Below are 13535 nucleotides of genomic sequence, written 5' to 3' on the forward strand. Positions count from 1 at the left end.
CTATAAAGGAATGACAGGGCTCATGGGTCAGGCTCCACCGTTTAAAACCACAGTTAATTAGTCTAAGGCAATCTGAGGGCTCTCCTGTGTTGATCTTGCCCTCATTTCTGTCAGAGAGACAGCACATCTTCCCTGACACACTTCTCTAAAGCACGCATAGCCTCTCCCGCCAGCCAGAATGTGAGTGCATTATCACTCTACACAGAGAAAACAAGTGACCAGATGTAGCCTATGCCAGTAGAGCCATAACAATAGCTTTGAGTCAACAGCAGAATTAAACTACTCCCTCTTGTGAAGCTCTTCTGAATATTTTAAATGTTGCCTTGAAAGTGTAGGACAATGTACAAGCATAAACATTAGCTTAATGCAATTTTTTTTTGGTACAGAATATGCCAGAGTTTAAAAATCAGAATTGAAATGCAAAAAATAACTTTGGGATAAACCTAATTTTTTCATGTGTGATTAAAACATGATTGAAGAGGCATACTTTATATATAATTAAAGTTGCTTTATAATTAAGAGATTTAAGCCTGTACGGAAAATGATCCAGCTTAGTGGAGAGATTTTACAAAGGCATCTATTAAACACTCACTCCCAAGCAAGCCTATGACTCAAATGTTTTCACATTCCAATGCTGAAAGAGCCGTAGCATTTCTTTTAAAGCTGCCAATTTCACCATTTCTAAATGCTTTCTCCCTCCTCCCATGTGTGAGGGAAATCAAAGCAGTGCTGCTCGCCCGGCCTTATCCACAACAGGGAGATAGAGCACTTGCTATCTAAACTTCAGAAGTTCCCAGAGAGAACGAGGAGTCCCCGAATCCAAGACATTGTTTGCTTTTCCACTGAATCTGGCACCACCGTGAAGCCAACACACAGAAACTAGGTAATAAATGGCTACTGGTAAATAAGCAGCATGCCTCTGTGCATGTATGTGCAGGGTGACCATGATACTGTGAACACCTTTGATCCACTGGCACACTCTTTGCCTTTCTCCGTTGAGATGCAGAGACAGGATCACTTCCTACACATGGCCACAGTGGCCAAGGCTGTGCCAGGGTTTAGGAAGCAGACAGGAACTCCACCTAGGTCTTGCACAGAAATGACAGGAACCCACTTACTTGAGCCATTACCACTGCCTCCAACAACTGTATTTCCCAGAAGCTAAAGTTAGAGCCTGATTCAGTAATTAAACTCTAACACTCTGATGAGGGACATGGGCATTTAAAATGATCTGAATTATGCCCACCCTTTACTGTTTCATGTAATTCCCCAAAGCACTAGATAGAAAACCGCATCACTGAAAAGTGAATGCATCTTAGCATGGACTAAGCAACAGTCCTGCCTCTTGAGCTAAAGGGTGAGCAGGACAAGTTCATCTTCCTCAGGCTTGTTCATTTTTGTCAACCTCTCCCTTAATTTTCTGATTCCTCATTCCAAAAACCCTAAGAATTTTCTTTAGCCCTCCTTGTAGGTACGTAAATCATTCTTTCAGCAGGCACCAGATGTGGACCTAGACTTGATCTCACTGGCACAGTCTTGATTTAAAATGAATGATCTTTCCGCCCTCTCCAATCAATATCTGTCTATTTTATGTTTCACTCTTTTAACAAAGTATTGCCTGGAAGAGGAAAATTTAAGAAAAAAAACATGTAGTGAAGCTTTGGATGCTGGGTTTGCAGTTCAAAGTTTTTGCACTAGTCCAGATGCAATGACTAATTTTGAATTTTGGGTGTGCCTTTAGGTACAGAAATGATGTACAAAAGAAGACACTGACTGACTACCAGTGGTCACAGAGGTGGGGAGAAAGCAGTAACATTCATGAGGATAAGCAAGAAGTTTACAGCTTGATAAATGGATGCTGTGTTTGTTTTCCTGCTGGCCAGAAATATATTTCTTACTGTACTTTTTTCCACTTTCTCATCTGTTGAGTTTAGGAAAGCAACTTATAAAAGAAAACCGCTTGCCTTTTTCTCATACTTTCTTATATCAAGCATTCATCTTTAATTTTGAACAAAGAGAGATGGATGAGCATGCTTACAGGCATCTATATATATATATATATATATATATATATATATATATATACATATATATATATTGCCATTGTGCGATCTTGAGTATAGTAGGAGAAGTAAATGATATTACAAACTTAAAAAACAAGCTCTTCATACTCCAATAAACTGTTGTATTCCTCAGAATTATGTTTGCTGCCCAGTAGCCTCACTTTTCCACTTCCCTGTTTCCACTCTCCTGTTTTATACTGGCAAGAGTTTGCCCTATGAAGAGAAGTTGTTGTATAAAGTCCCATCTTTCTCTGGACTTTCAGGTAGTGGCACAGGGAGATCACATTCATGACATTTGTGAAATCTGTTCTCTGTATTGTAACAGAAAGGTAATAAATTCAATACTAGGACTACTGCTAGTGGAATCCTGACCAGCATGATTGTAACGCATCTGCTGATGTTTATGGTGTTGTGGCTTTTGATGCCCATCGTGTTGCCTGGATGCTGATCATTCTAGCCATGGACTCCCAGAAGGAACTGCTGTTTACAAGGAGGAACGGACAGGTCTCACCTGCGCTTTACCAGAAGCAGAAGAAGGGAACAGATTCAAAACTGTATCTTGCAGATCTTGAAAATGTCTCAATGTTCGAAAGCCATGGAGAGTGTGGTCACTAGGTTAAAACAGATGATTGTGTCTGGGCTAAAAGTTCTCCACCACTGGATCAAATTTGCAATAATTTTACCCCTATAATGTATTGTTGTTAACCGACTGTTTTAGACAAGTTTTAGCCAAAGCAAAATATGAAATGTTCTGGAAAGAAAAAAATCATTATCATAATAAAAAGAAGAGCACCAAGCAGAGTGTTTTCTGTCTTTCTCTCACAAGCAAGTAGGAAGCTCTGTTTCAAACACCTTACACTATGATTGGTGTACTGTGTTGCAAAAGAGCCGATGGGGCACAAGAATATTCGAAGGAAGTTGAATGTTTCCATTCCTCATAGGCAAAGAGTACACAGATTAGAAATAATGTAAACCAATTTCTGAGAAAAAAATATATGTAAACTACAGGGATCCTAAATCAGCATACTAACCACAGAATGAGCTATACCTGTACTTCCTTCCCAAATCAATGCTTGTGAATGTGTCTGTAAGCATTTCCTTCTGGAAAACATGAACAGCCAACTTTCTCTTCCACCTGTGCTCATCTTGAATTTTGTTTTTGCTCAGAAAACACTTTGCCACTCTTTTCCATGTATTCATATCCCAATGTCCTTCACATAACAACTTTACTAAACCTGTTTTATCATCCCTTAAAATTACCAAACTTGTAAGTCCTTAGTGAATGTGGTAACCTTTATAAAAATATGTGCTGCTGATAAACATGCTACTGTAAAGTTGATACTTGAAGGTATTACATACATTAAGGTAAAAATATTCAAGTCCAAAATTACCATTGAATTAATCAACAAGCAGTTTCTTTTCTCTGGGCTCAGTTTTGTCACAATGTAAACTGAGGAATTTGGCCATATAAACCTGGCCTTTTAACTGGAAACACCACTGGAAACTTACAGAAGTTTATAAAAATTAAGTAGTCCTGTTTACAATGTTTCTTATAGCCTACCTGAAGCCAAAAATTGTCCTTAAAAACGGTACATGCAAACCCTGAGAGACAATGGGGTTAGCTTCAGGGAATAGGCTCCTTTCATTCATGTGGCAGATAGGTTCCTGGGTCGCAGACCAACCCCAACCCAATTCCAGCCATAATAGGTGCTCGGTTAGTGAATAGGATCTGAGTCTCTCCTTTGTCTCTGTCAAATAGGAAAATGTTAAAATGATTTCATTACACGTATGATCTCAAAGCCTAATTTAATAACCAAAGACTCAAAAGCATTAAATAATGCTCTACATGTTGAAAACTGCTATCTTGAATATTTTTTCTTATGGAAAAAGTGCTCCAAATAGATAATTAATATATTAATGTATAATTCAAAATTCTTATTGCATCAATAGTGTAACTGCACTGGAAGAGTGCTTCAAGAATATCTAGTCAACATAAAGAAATGTTTTCTCCCTGCTCTGTAACTCAACTCATGTTTTCAGCAAGATACTTAGGGGAGAGGCAATGCTGAACCTTCTCTGTGACGAGTACAGCTACAATAAGAAAAGGGAGAGTGCACACATCTGGAGAGCTTGTTATTCATCAGAAAATAAGTGCCCAGCTTTCTGACCACTTACCAGCAGTGGCAATTTTCAAATACAATACAGGAAAGAAACACTGTTGCCTGTGGAATTGCACAGCAAGAACCATCAAGATCTATCCACAAATAGTACCATCTGACTGATCCAACCAGAGACTCCTCTTCCTTTTATTCATATCTTCTTTAAAACAGTGGTATGTGGTTGAGTAATGATGAAATAAAAAAAGGGAAACCACTTTTACCTGCCAATTTTCTCTGGCTTTTTACTGATGACTCTCTTTTTCTGCAGAACATTTATATATAGTGATAGTTAATTCCTTGTGTAAGTTTTCTTTGTTCTTGATGGAAAATGCATTTTCTTCTTGCCTCTTCCCACTTTTATATTCTTTATTTGGCTTTAATTTATTCAGTAATCTTCCTCATCCAGTATGTTGAAAGAGTTCCTAAATCCTAAATCTAACTGTTGAATCTTCTACATTGCTTACAGTTGTTTTAAAGTACAATTAAGATAGTGCAGTAAGCCTCCAAAAACTTTAATTTGATAAAATATTAGATGACTCTTAGAGCTGTACACATGTTTTAAGTTTATTAATATGAAGTAGCATGTCTCCACTAGTGTGTATATATATATATATATCACTCTAGCTTTTTTTAACTCTAGCTTAAAGTACACAATATGTTATTGCAAAGTTATCATTTTTCTTTTTGCTGATTATCTAGCTAAACTATATCTTAGAGTCAGAAAATGTACTCATTTCTTGCTAGTCTAACTGCATACCTTAAACGAAGAAACCAAGGCCAAAAGAGGTAAACCAGAACTACAGGATGTGATTCATATTACTATTAAAATACTTCACTATACAAACATAGATCTCACAAGCCTGGTTTATTTATTTTTTAAAACCTATTATTATTTCTTTGTGGAACACTAGCTATATTTGAATATTGCATGATGGCCCTTGCTTTGATGTTGATGGTCAGGGTTTTTGTTTGCCAATCTATTATGATAATATTTTTGTTGATTAGATAGGTATTAGAAGATGAACTAACCTTCCATTTAAGGGATGTGGAATATACTGTCTTGATGTATTGTCATTTTGGGTTTTGCCAGGCAAGACTTAACATTTTATCAAGAATCTTTTCTATCTTTATTTATGTGTTAAGCTGCTTTATAATTTTACTTTGTATGTTACTTTCATCATTTTTGGTATTTGAGGTATAATAATAAAATATGTGAAAAAAAAGAAAAAAAATGAATATTGCATGATGGGAGAGTGATTGGAGAATAAAAAATTAGGCAAAATTAAATTCTAACAATTCTCAAAATTTTGTATGATCTTTTTTATCAAAATGGAGACTAAACAGCTTAATTATTATTTCATTAGCATATTTAAAAATTAGGAGACAATCATTCTTAAAGTTGCCATATTTCACCAACTTTAATACCTCTAATATCAGGTTGCAATTTGTATTCAGTACTGGTGGAGTACTAGTAGAGACACACTGGCTATGAACTGACTACCCGTGATCATTGTTTCTTTTCCGCAGCCAAGCAATCACTACTCCCATTATTTCAAGACAATTCAAGGAAGAAATGTTAATCCTAGTAGCTGTCTGAAAATATTCCGTCGCATATTCTAGCAAAGTCAACAAGACATCAGTTTTCAAATATGTTGGTTGCTTGGAATGAAATTCTCAAAACAATCACACAGCTTAGAAATGGAGCAGCACTGAACGGAGTATTGGGCCTAGTTGCTAAGACGCTGGTTGAAGGGCCAGCCAGTGTCCCAGGTGTGAATGACTGAATTCCATCGCCAGTTCAGCTCCACTCTACCACCATGCTAATTCCCACTCTGAAAGCTGTGGTGGTGGCAGTTCAAGTAATCATTCTGGCACTTTCTCTTTCACTCTCTTTTGCAAAGACCAATGTTTTTTTTAATGGATTTTAAAAAATGAAAAGAGAATACCATTTTAACGGAAATATGTCAGATACAAAAAGACAAAAACTACGCAGTCTTCATGTGCAGGAGATTTAAAAAAATTATTCAATTAACATAAAATGCTGATTACCGGGGGCTGAGAGGAGTGGGAGGCAGACAGAGATTTTAGATTTTAAAAACAGGGAAAGCTTAATGTGGTTCATTTATCATGACAAATGATGTTAATAAGGACATCCGGGTATGGCTTACAGAGTCTGACAAATGTAATAACATGTTAAGAAGGGAAGCTTTCTGAGGGATATATCGGACTCTTAGTACTACTCCACGATTCTTAGCTACTCTGAAATAAAGGTTGGAAAATTAGCACATCATCAATACGCAGTGACACTGTGTGGAGAATGCAGAGCTGGATAATTCAGTCAGAACCACAATTCACTAGAGATTCTAAGCAGAAAGTTCTGTTTGAATTCTTCACCTAAATGATTTGACTAATATACTTTTTAAACGCAATCAATATTGATGTATGATAAAAAAAAAAGACACATCTAAGTCTCACCTTGCTGTTCCGGCTGGCTAGGACAGTAACGTGGACACGGCGAGGATCTGGGGATAAAGCACCAACACGGAAGCACCAACACGGAAGTCTCTCTCCCAGGCCTCTCTCGGAGGCCTGCTTTTATTGCCTCCTCTCTTGACCTTTCACCTGCTTCTCGTTTACTCTTTCCCCCACACCCTCATTAGCAGAATATTGGCTACAGCTGAGTTTCGATTAAACCAGGTGCTTTCAGCCCCAAGCCCATTCCCTGCAGTGCTCAGCTTAAGGAGTGCTAACCAACTCCTTAGCCCACAACACCTTGCTACTAATTATAAAATTCTAAATAGGAGAAAATATTGTATTATCTGAGTGGCTTCCTTCTACCGTCCACAGAAAATGCTGCCTCATAAAATCTACGCTCTTTTGTCTTGATGAATTACTATATTAAACATAGCTTTATTCTCTAGGAGAGACTTTAGGAATTTGCAGTATCCTAAGTTCAGGGTTGCAAACTCTTATTATTTTTATAATAGATTTGTTCAAATACAAGATAGTGATCAGGTCCAGAAGAGAGAAGGTCAGAAAGGGGCTTAGAAATATACTCCCAGGACAGTTTTCTCTTAATATGGGAGTCCATGCTAAAGTTGAAATCCATTTAAAACCCAATTTCACAGTTTCCCTTTAAAAATGTACCTTCCATTAAGACAAAAAGAAAAACATCTGTTTCTGACCCTAGACACAGATGGAGTTACTAATTATCATTTTAGGTTTGATTAAAATATCAGCTCCCTTGGAGGCCAAAAGCCCAGTTCAGAGGCTGTTGCTGTGGTATAGCAGCTCTGACCATGAAGCTTCAAAACAGAACAATAGTGACGGATTGAGAAAATGCTGTAAAGGCACACCCTGACATACTGAAGGGAGAGCAAGGGCACAGCTAATGTCCAAAAACTGCTCTGAAAAAAGAAAATAACATATCAAATCCATTCTTTGCCTACTTCATGGTTCTTCTACATGGGGCTGTGGGGCTAAACATATTTATTCCTTCATAATGGGGAGATGGCATTGAGGTGGGAGAGATTCATGCACTGGAGGCAAGAAAGCACAAAAGCAGTTGTTATGTGATCACAGCACAAAATATGTGTAGTGAGTCCCCTTATGTGTGTCGCCTGTCACCAACACCACTTTGAAGTCCCATTTGTTTGCTAAATACAAAGTGTATATCCATTGAAATGACTCCAACACGCTAATATTCTGTTCCCTGAAATCTCCTTGCACTATACTGTGTCTTTGCGGCATAAATCCAGCAGCCTATCCTGTATAATGTGGCGATACTTGCGTTTACAGATATACGCGTATTTTCCCTCCTTCACAAAACAAATGGAAGGAGTCTATCATTAAAAAAAAAAAGTCCCCAAACAATCACATCTTGAAACAAAACTAAAGTTCAAAAATGGATTCTAATAATAAAGCATGGTGAAGTAGATGGCAAAGGACATCTTTTTCAATTGAGCACAAAACTGGCTCTGGCTTTCCATGAAATTGAGCAAAAGAAAATAAATAACACTTTGTTTTGCTTTTGTTTCTGAGGCTCACAGTATTCAATAAGAAAGATGCTCACTGGCATGTGAACTGAAAATCACTATTGTGAACTGACACAAAAACACTGTCTTTGGAACCTGCAACTAAACACTCACCAAAAAAGAGGGTTAGTGGCCAACCAGCGTTGTGGGGTAGTGGGTTAAGTAGCCACTCGGGACACTCATATCCCATATCAGAGTACCCATTCTAGTCTTGGCTATGCTGTTACCAATCCAGCTTCCTGGTATTGTTCCCAAGAAGGCAGCGAGGGATGGCACAAGTAGGTCTGTGCCACCTGTATGGGAGACCTGGTAGAGGTTCCTGTATTCAGTCTGCTCGAGTCTTAGCTGTTGGCATTACGGAGAATGAGGCAGCAAATGGAAGGCCTAGTCCTCTGTCTCACCCTTTCACTCTCTCACTCTGCTTTCAAGTAAATCAACTCTTTAGATTGTAAAATAGGGGTGATTTTCTTTTAGGCTTAACTTAAATCAGGTCTTGTTCAAGACAGTAATTAGCTGATGCAGCAGTCATTTCTGATATTACTGGTGGGTTATGGTAGACTTACATGACAGACAGATGAAGGCACATGATCTTTTTGTAAGAACACCTGCTGTTATGGTTTAACTTATATCCATATCATGTAAATTGAAACTGTAGAGTTTTTTTTATTTAGATGTTAATATAGCATAATTTAGAATTTGTAATTCCTCTATCACAAAGATATTTCTACATATCCCAATTCTCCAAGTAGTATTTTTAAATTACTTTTAAGCAACTGACTACAATATCATAAAAGCATGCATTTTATAAGCAGAAGTATGTAGCCTGGCCTGTATGCAATTTATGTCTATGGATTCACAGACCATTTGATTATTTTTGATGCCTAACATTTGAATACAGGCATCCCCTACTGTAAAAGTAGAGGATGACAGCTTTGATGTTTGCAGAACAGTTTACCTGGCGCCATTCCCATTAATTATGCTCAAGTATGACACTTCCGTGTTCAAAAGGAAAGCAGCCCTCGCTTTCCTCTAACCCCAAGTGCAGCGTATTACCTCTTTGCCAGTTACTCATTAGTGGTGGTATGCGGCATAATTTCAGTCACCCAGGCATAAAGGGGAACGTATTGAAGACTCATGTAAAAAGCTTCCTTTTTTGATGAGAAAGGGACATCTCCAGGAGGAGAATGCTTTATCTTTCTGCTTTGTGCGGAGCTGTGTGGAAAGGTAATGTTTAGCTCTTTGGTAGCCATATTGTTTATCTTGTTTCAAAGATGGTGAGTCAAGAGATTTACAATGAAGTTGTACCAGAGCCAAGGTGTTCCTGAACTGCTGAGTTAGCCAGCCCTGGATCTGCACATCTCCAGAAGCTTGCTCTCTGAGAAAATCATGAATGTCTTCTTTGTTAAGGGCCTTTAATTGGATGGGCAAAACTTCCTGACACTATATTTTATATTTCCATTTTCAGCACATACCTAGGCAGTGACTGATATTGAATAAATTTACCAACACTGAAATCAAGCATTAGAAGAAAATAATCAATCAGGAAAGACATTTGGCCATCCATAGAAATGCTGATATATTTTGAGGCAGAATACTTCTCTATAATTATGCACAAAAGCACTTACTATCACACTGAGATGAGTAATTGGGAAATCCCACAGAAACTTACAACAGTTCATGCTAGCTCATCACAAAAGAATTATTTTACCAATTGCCACCACTACCATATGATATTTTTTAAACATGGGCATTAGAAGAGTATGCTTTCTTATCTCATCTGACCTTTGCACTACATCATTTGCATAATTTTTAAGTATGAACAACGAGCTTAATTCAACAGATTGGAAGAAATTATCATCTGAAAAAATACCATGAAGAGTAAGATGCCTTCATCTGCCCCATTATTATGCAAGTAAAATACCACCCGCACATTAAAAACTGCCATTTTGATCAATATTGACCATGTGAAGAAACTATGTTCCCTCCTGTAGACATGGCTGCTTGCCTCATCTTTAGTTTTCTTCCTTTCTGAAGTATTTTGGTGAATTGTAGCTATTTGTTTATTTTGTGATAGTGGTGGACCACTACCGATTTTCAATTCCAGATACATTTCCCCTTATTTTCTGATAGGTTTTGATCAGGTTTGGGATGGCAATATGCACACTTACATATGCAACCGTACACATGTCTTCTCTCCTTTCAGCTAGCTAGAGTGCCAGGCACAGTCCCAGAGGTAAAACAGAAATGATAGTCTGCAGGGAGCATGTCCCTCCACAGAAAGGACACAGTGCTCCACGAAGGCTACTGTGGTTGCTGCAATTCAGTCTATTCTCTCCCTCTTCCCTCTCCTTCAACCTCATAAACAACCCTCTAGTCTATATTTAGCAATAATAATAATAATAATCAGATACAATACAAAGAAAAAGCATAGGAAACAAATTTCTTCCAATTCTAGAGCAACAGTTATTAACCTAGAGTGATTTTTTATCTCACAGACATCTGGCCATGATTGGAGTTCGTTTTCTGAATGTCATGATGGAATTAGTGATTTGGGTGTGCAGACCAAGAATACTACTACACATCCTACAATGTCCAGGATATTCCTCCACAATCAACATAATGACTTTCCCAGATCAACATGGCAGCAGTGCTGAAGTCAAGAAGTTCTAGAGTGCTCTTTCTTTTTTTGCTTGCCCTCCTGCCTTGTACCTAGAAAGCAGAAATGAGCCAGGTGGAATAGCAGTGATCTTTCAACCATGAGAATACAAACAGCAAGGCAACGAAAGAAACCTAATCCGTTAATGAAATATTCAACCAGTTGGTTTCTCCTAAACTTTTACTATGTGAGATAAATAAATCTATATTTTCTTAGCCCACAACTAAGTTTTCTGTTACTTCATAGCCAAATGTATTTCCAAATAGTAAGTTTCTCATTCATTAATATGGCGCTAAGTTTCTGAAGTAAACGAGAAATCAGTGTGGTTTTTGACCAATGACAAGTCATTCTCTAGTAATGCCATCAACCATGAAGATGATCAAAGATGGGCTAGCCCTGGTACAAATAACTTGTGATGGAAACTCAGAATAAGGGAAGGAAGCAGATGGCGGAGAGCTCACTCTAAGAAACCCAAATGGTTCCTGTACAGTAGTTGGAGTGTGTTTTAAGGAGATGAATCCTTGAGAAGTTAATATAAGCAAAGTGCACCCTCCTAAAATAGTGTGTAACAGGTTGTAAATAGGCTGAATCCAAAACCAGGTGGAGGATGGGGAACCTGGGGAGAAATCAGGTGGAGGGTATTTTATACGAATCTTAAATCTAACACAGTGAAAAGTCATTGAGTTTCTGGCTATTTGTATGTGGCATACAAAGAGTCATCAGCTGCTGTTAATTCAAGATTCATAAGATCATACCCTTGGTTTAAGAGAGAAAAAAAAGTCTGATGCTGCGTTTGAATGATTTTATTTACATATAATTAAACCATGACTGAGGAATCATATTCTATTCATGATAAAGTAAAATTAAAAGTTATCAATGTTGATAACGTTGAAAAGTATATCACTAACTAAACTGCCAGTTTTTAATACAATGAACATAATTCCTTCTGTTTGTTTTGCTCATAAAAATTAGAATAGTTTTTTTAGGTAATTTGTGAAGGAGTTTTTTGAGCAAAAAGAATTCTCAGAATGAATTATTACTATGCTTTGCTAAAATTTGTTGTTTTACTATTTAGAAACTCCAAGAGCTGCATCTCTAATACAATTGTCCCACAAAAGTTGTCAACAAACATTAAAACGTAATTAAAAAAAAACCTCCAAGATCTCAGATTTATACCTACAATCTCTGTCTAGTTACTAAATAATTCCATGAAAACTCAAACAAACAAAAGCAAAAACCTTCCAAACAACTAATGTGTAAGCACATTTGAAATAAGGTATAGAGGCCACTACTAGATAACCATGTGGAAGTGATAAAAAGTGGATTAAAACTTGAAAATTTTAGAGCTAGAAGAGACTGTAGAAACAGAGAAGTCAACCTATTGCACCCCCATGGGCACATCGACCTCCCAGCACCTCACAGGTGGGCTGGGTTCTTGGCCTACCTTCTGTGAGCATATATCCCATCTTCAATTTCAAAACAATTCAAACATCAACATTTGAAAATATGCCACAACTAAACCTAAGGGAAAATTTCCACAAACTGGAGCTCCACTGGAGAAATAAAGGTTAACAGAAAGTATTTCGGGGGCTGGAAGGAGGGAGACGGTGACAAGAAGGGGAGCGTTCTTCTCAACCCCATGCTCCAGGAACTCCGGTCTGGTCTGCTCAAACTCTGCCTCAATTCTTGTGGCTATTAAGAGGACGGGAAGGAAGGGCTAACTGTGGGCTAGCAGGTTTACAAGCCAAGGTGACTTCTTGTAATCAAACTGCATGATTCATAAGGCTTGCATGGTGACTGACTTAAGAGTTCCCTGCAAATCACCGATGACCTGGTTGCAACACACAGGCTGCCACACGGATTTGTTCTGTGCCAAGGACACAGTAAACTTCACATTTTTGTGTTAAATACATGCATGGCCGGAGCTTCAAAGCTCATTTCACAAAGCTGGTATTTCGCTGGGCTCCAAAGGCTGATGGAAATGTCGAGACATTTTCCAGGTTTTACACTCTAGATGAGGTGCACACTCTTTTTCTTAGTGACATTTTAATATCTATGATCCCATTAATAATTGAGAACAATTAATTTATTGAGAAATGGATGAAGACCCAATGCTTTTCATAGACAGTAGGAGGATCCAGTTTATTTAAGCCACATGATCCCATGGAGTTTTTGAATAAAAAAGGGAAAACGAGTGTATTAACTTCCTGTAAAAATGCAGAGGGAGAAATACGGTGTTAACCCGCTGAATTCAGGTTTCCTAAGTTCTAAATGCATCACCATAGCCCTGGAAATAGGAACAGAAATAGCATAATACCTCACTGCAAGCCAACTGCTCCTGACTGACTCTCTCTCTCTCTCTCTCTCTCTCTCTCTCTCTCTCTCTTTCTCTCTCTCTCTCTATATATATATATCACAAAAATGAGTTAAATCCTACACACATAATTTCCCTGGACTCGTCCGCTCACTAACCATCTCTTGTTCAAAAAAATTATTCTCAACCGAAAATCTCAGCATCTCAGCCTAAAAAAATTCTAAAATCACCGCAGGGGGGTTTACATTTCTACTCAACTAGGCAGCGTGCTGAAGCGAAGAGGAGTCAGTGCAGAACTGAGCGCTTTAA

The sequence above is a fragment of the Ochotona princeps genome, chromosome 3, assembly GCF_030435755.1.
Source record: "Ochotona princeps isolate mOchPri1 chromosome 3, mOchPri1.hap1, whole genome shotgun sequence".
Lineage (NCBI taxonomy): Eukaryota > Metazoa > Chordata > Mammalia > Lagomorpha > Ochotonidae > Ochotona > Ochotona princeps.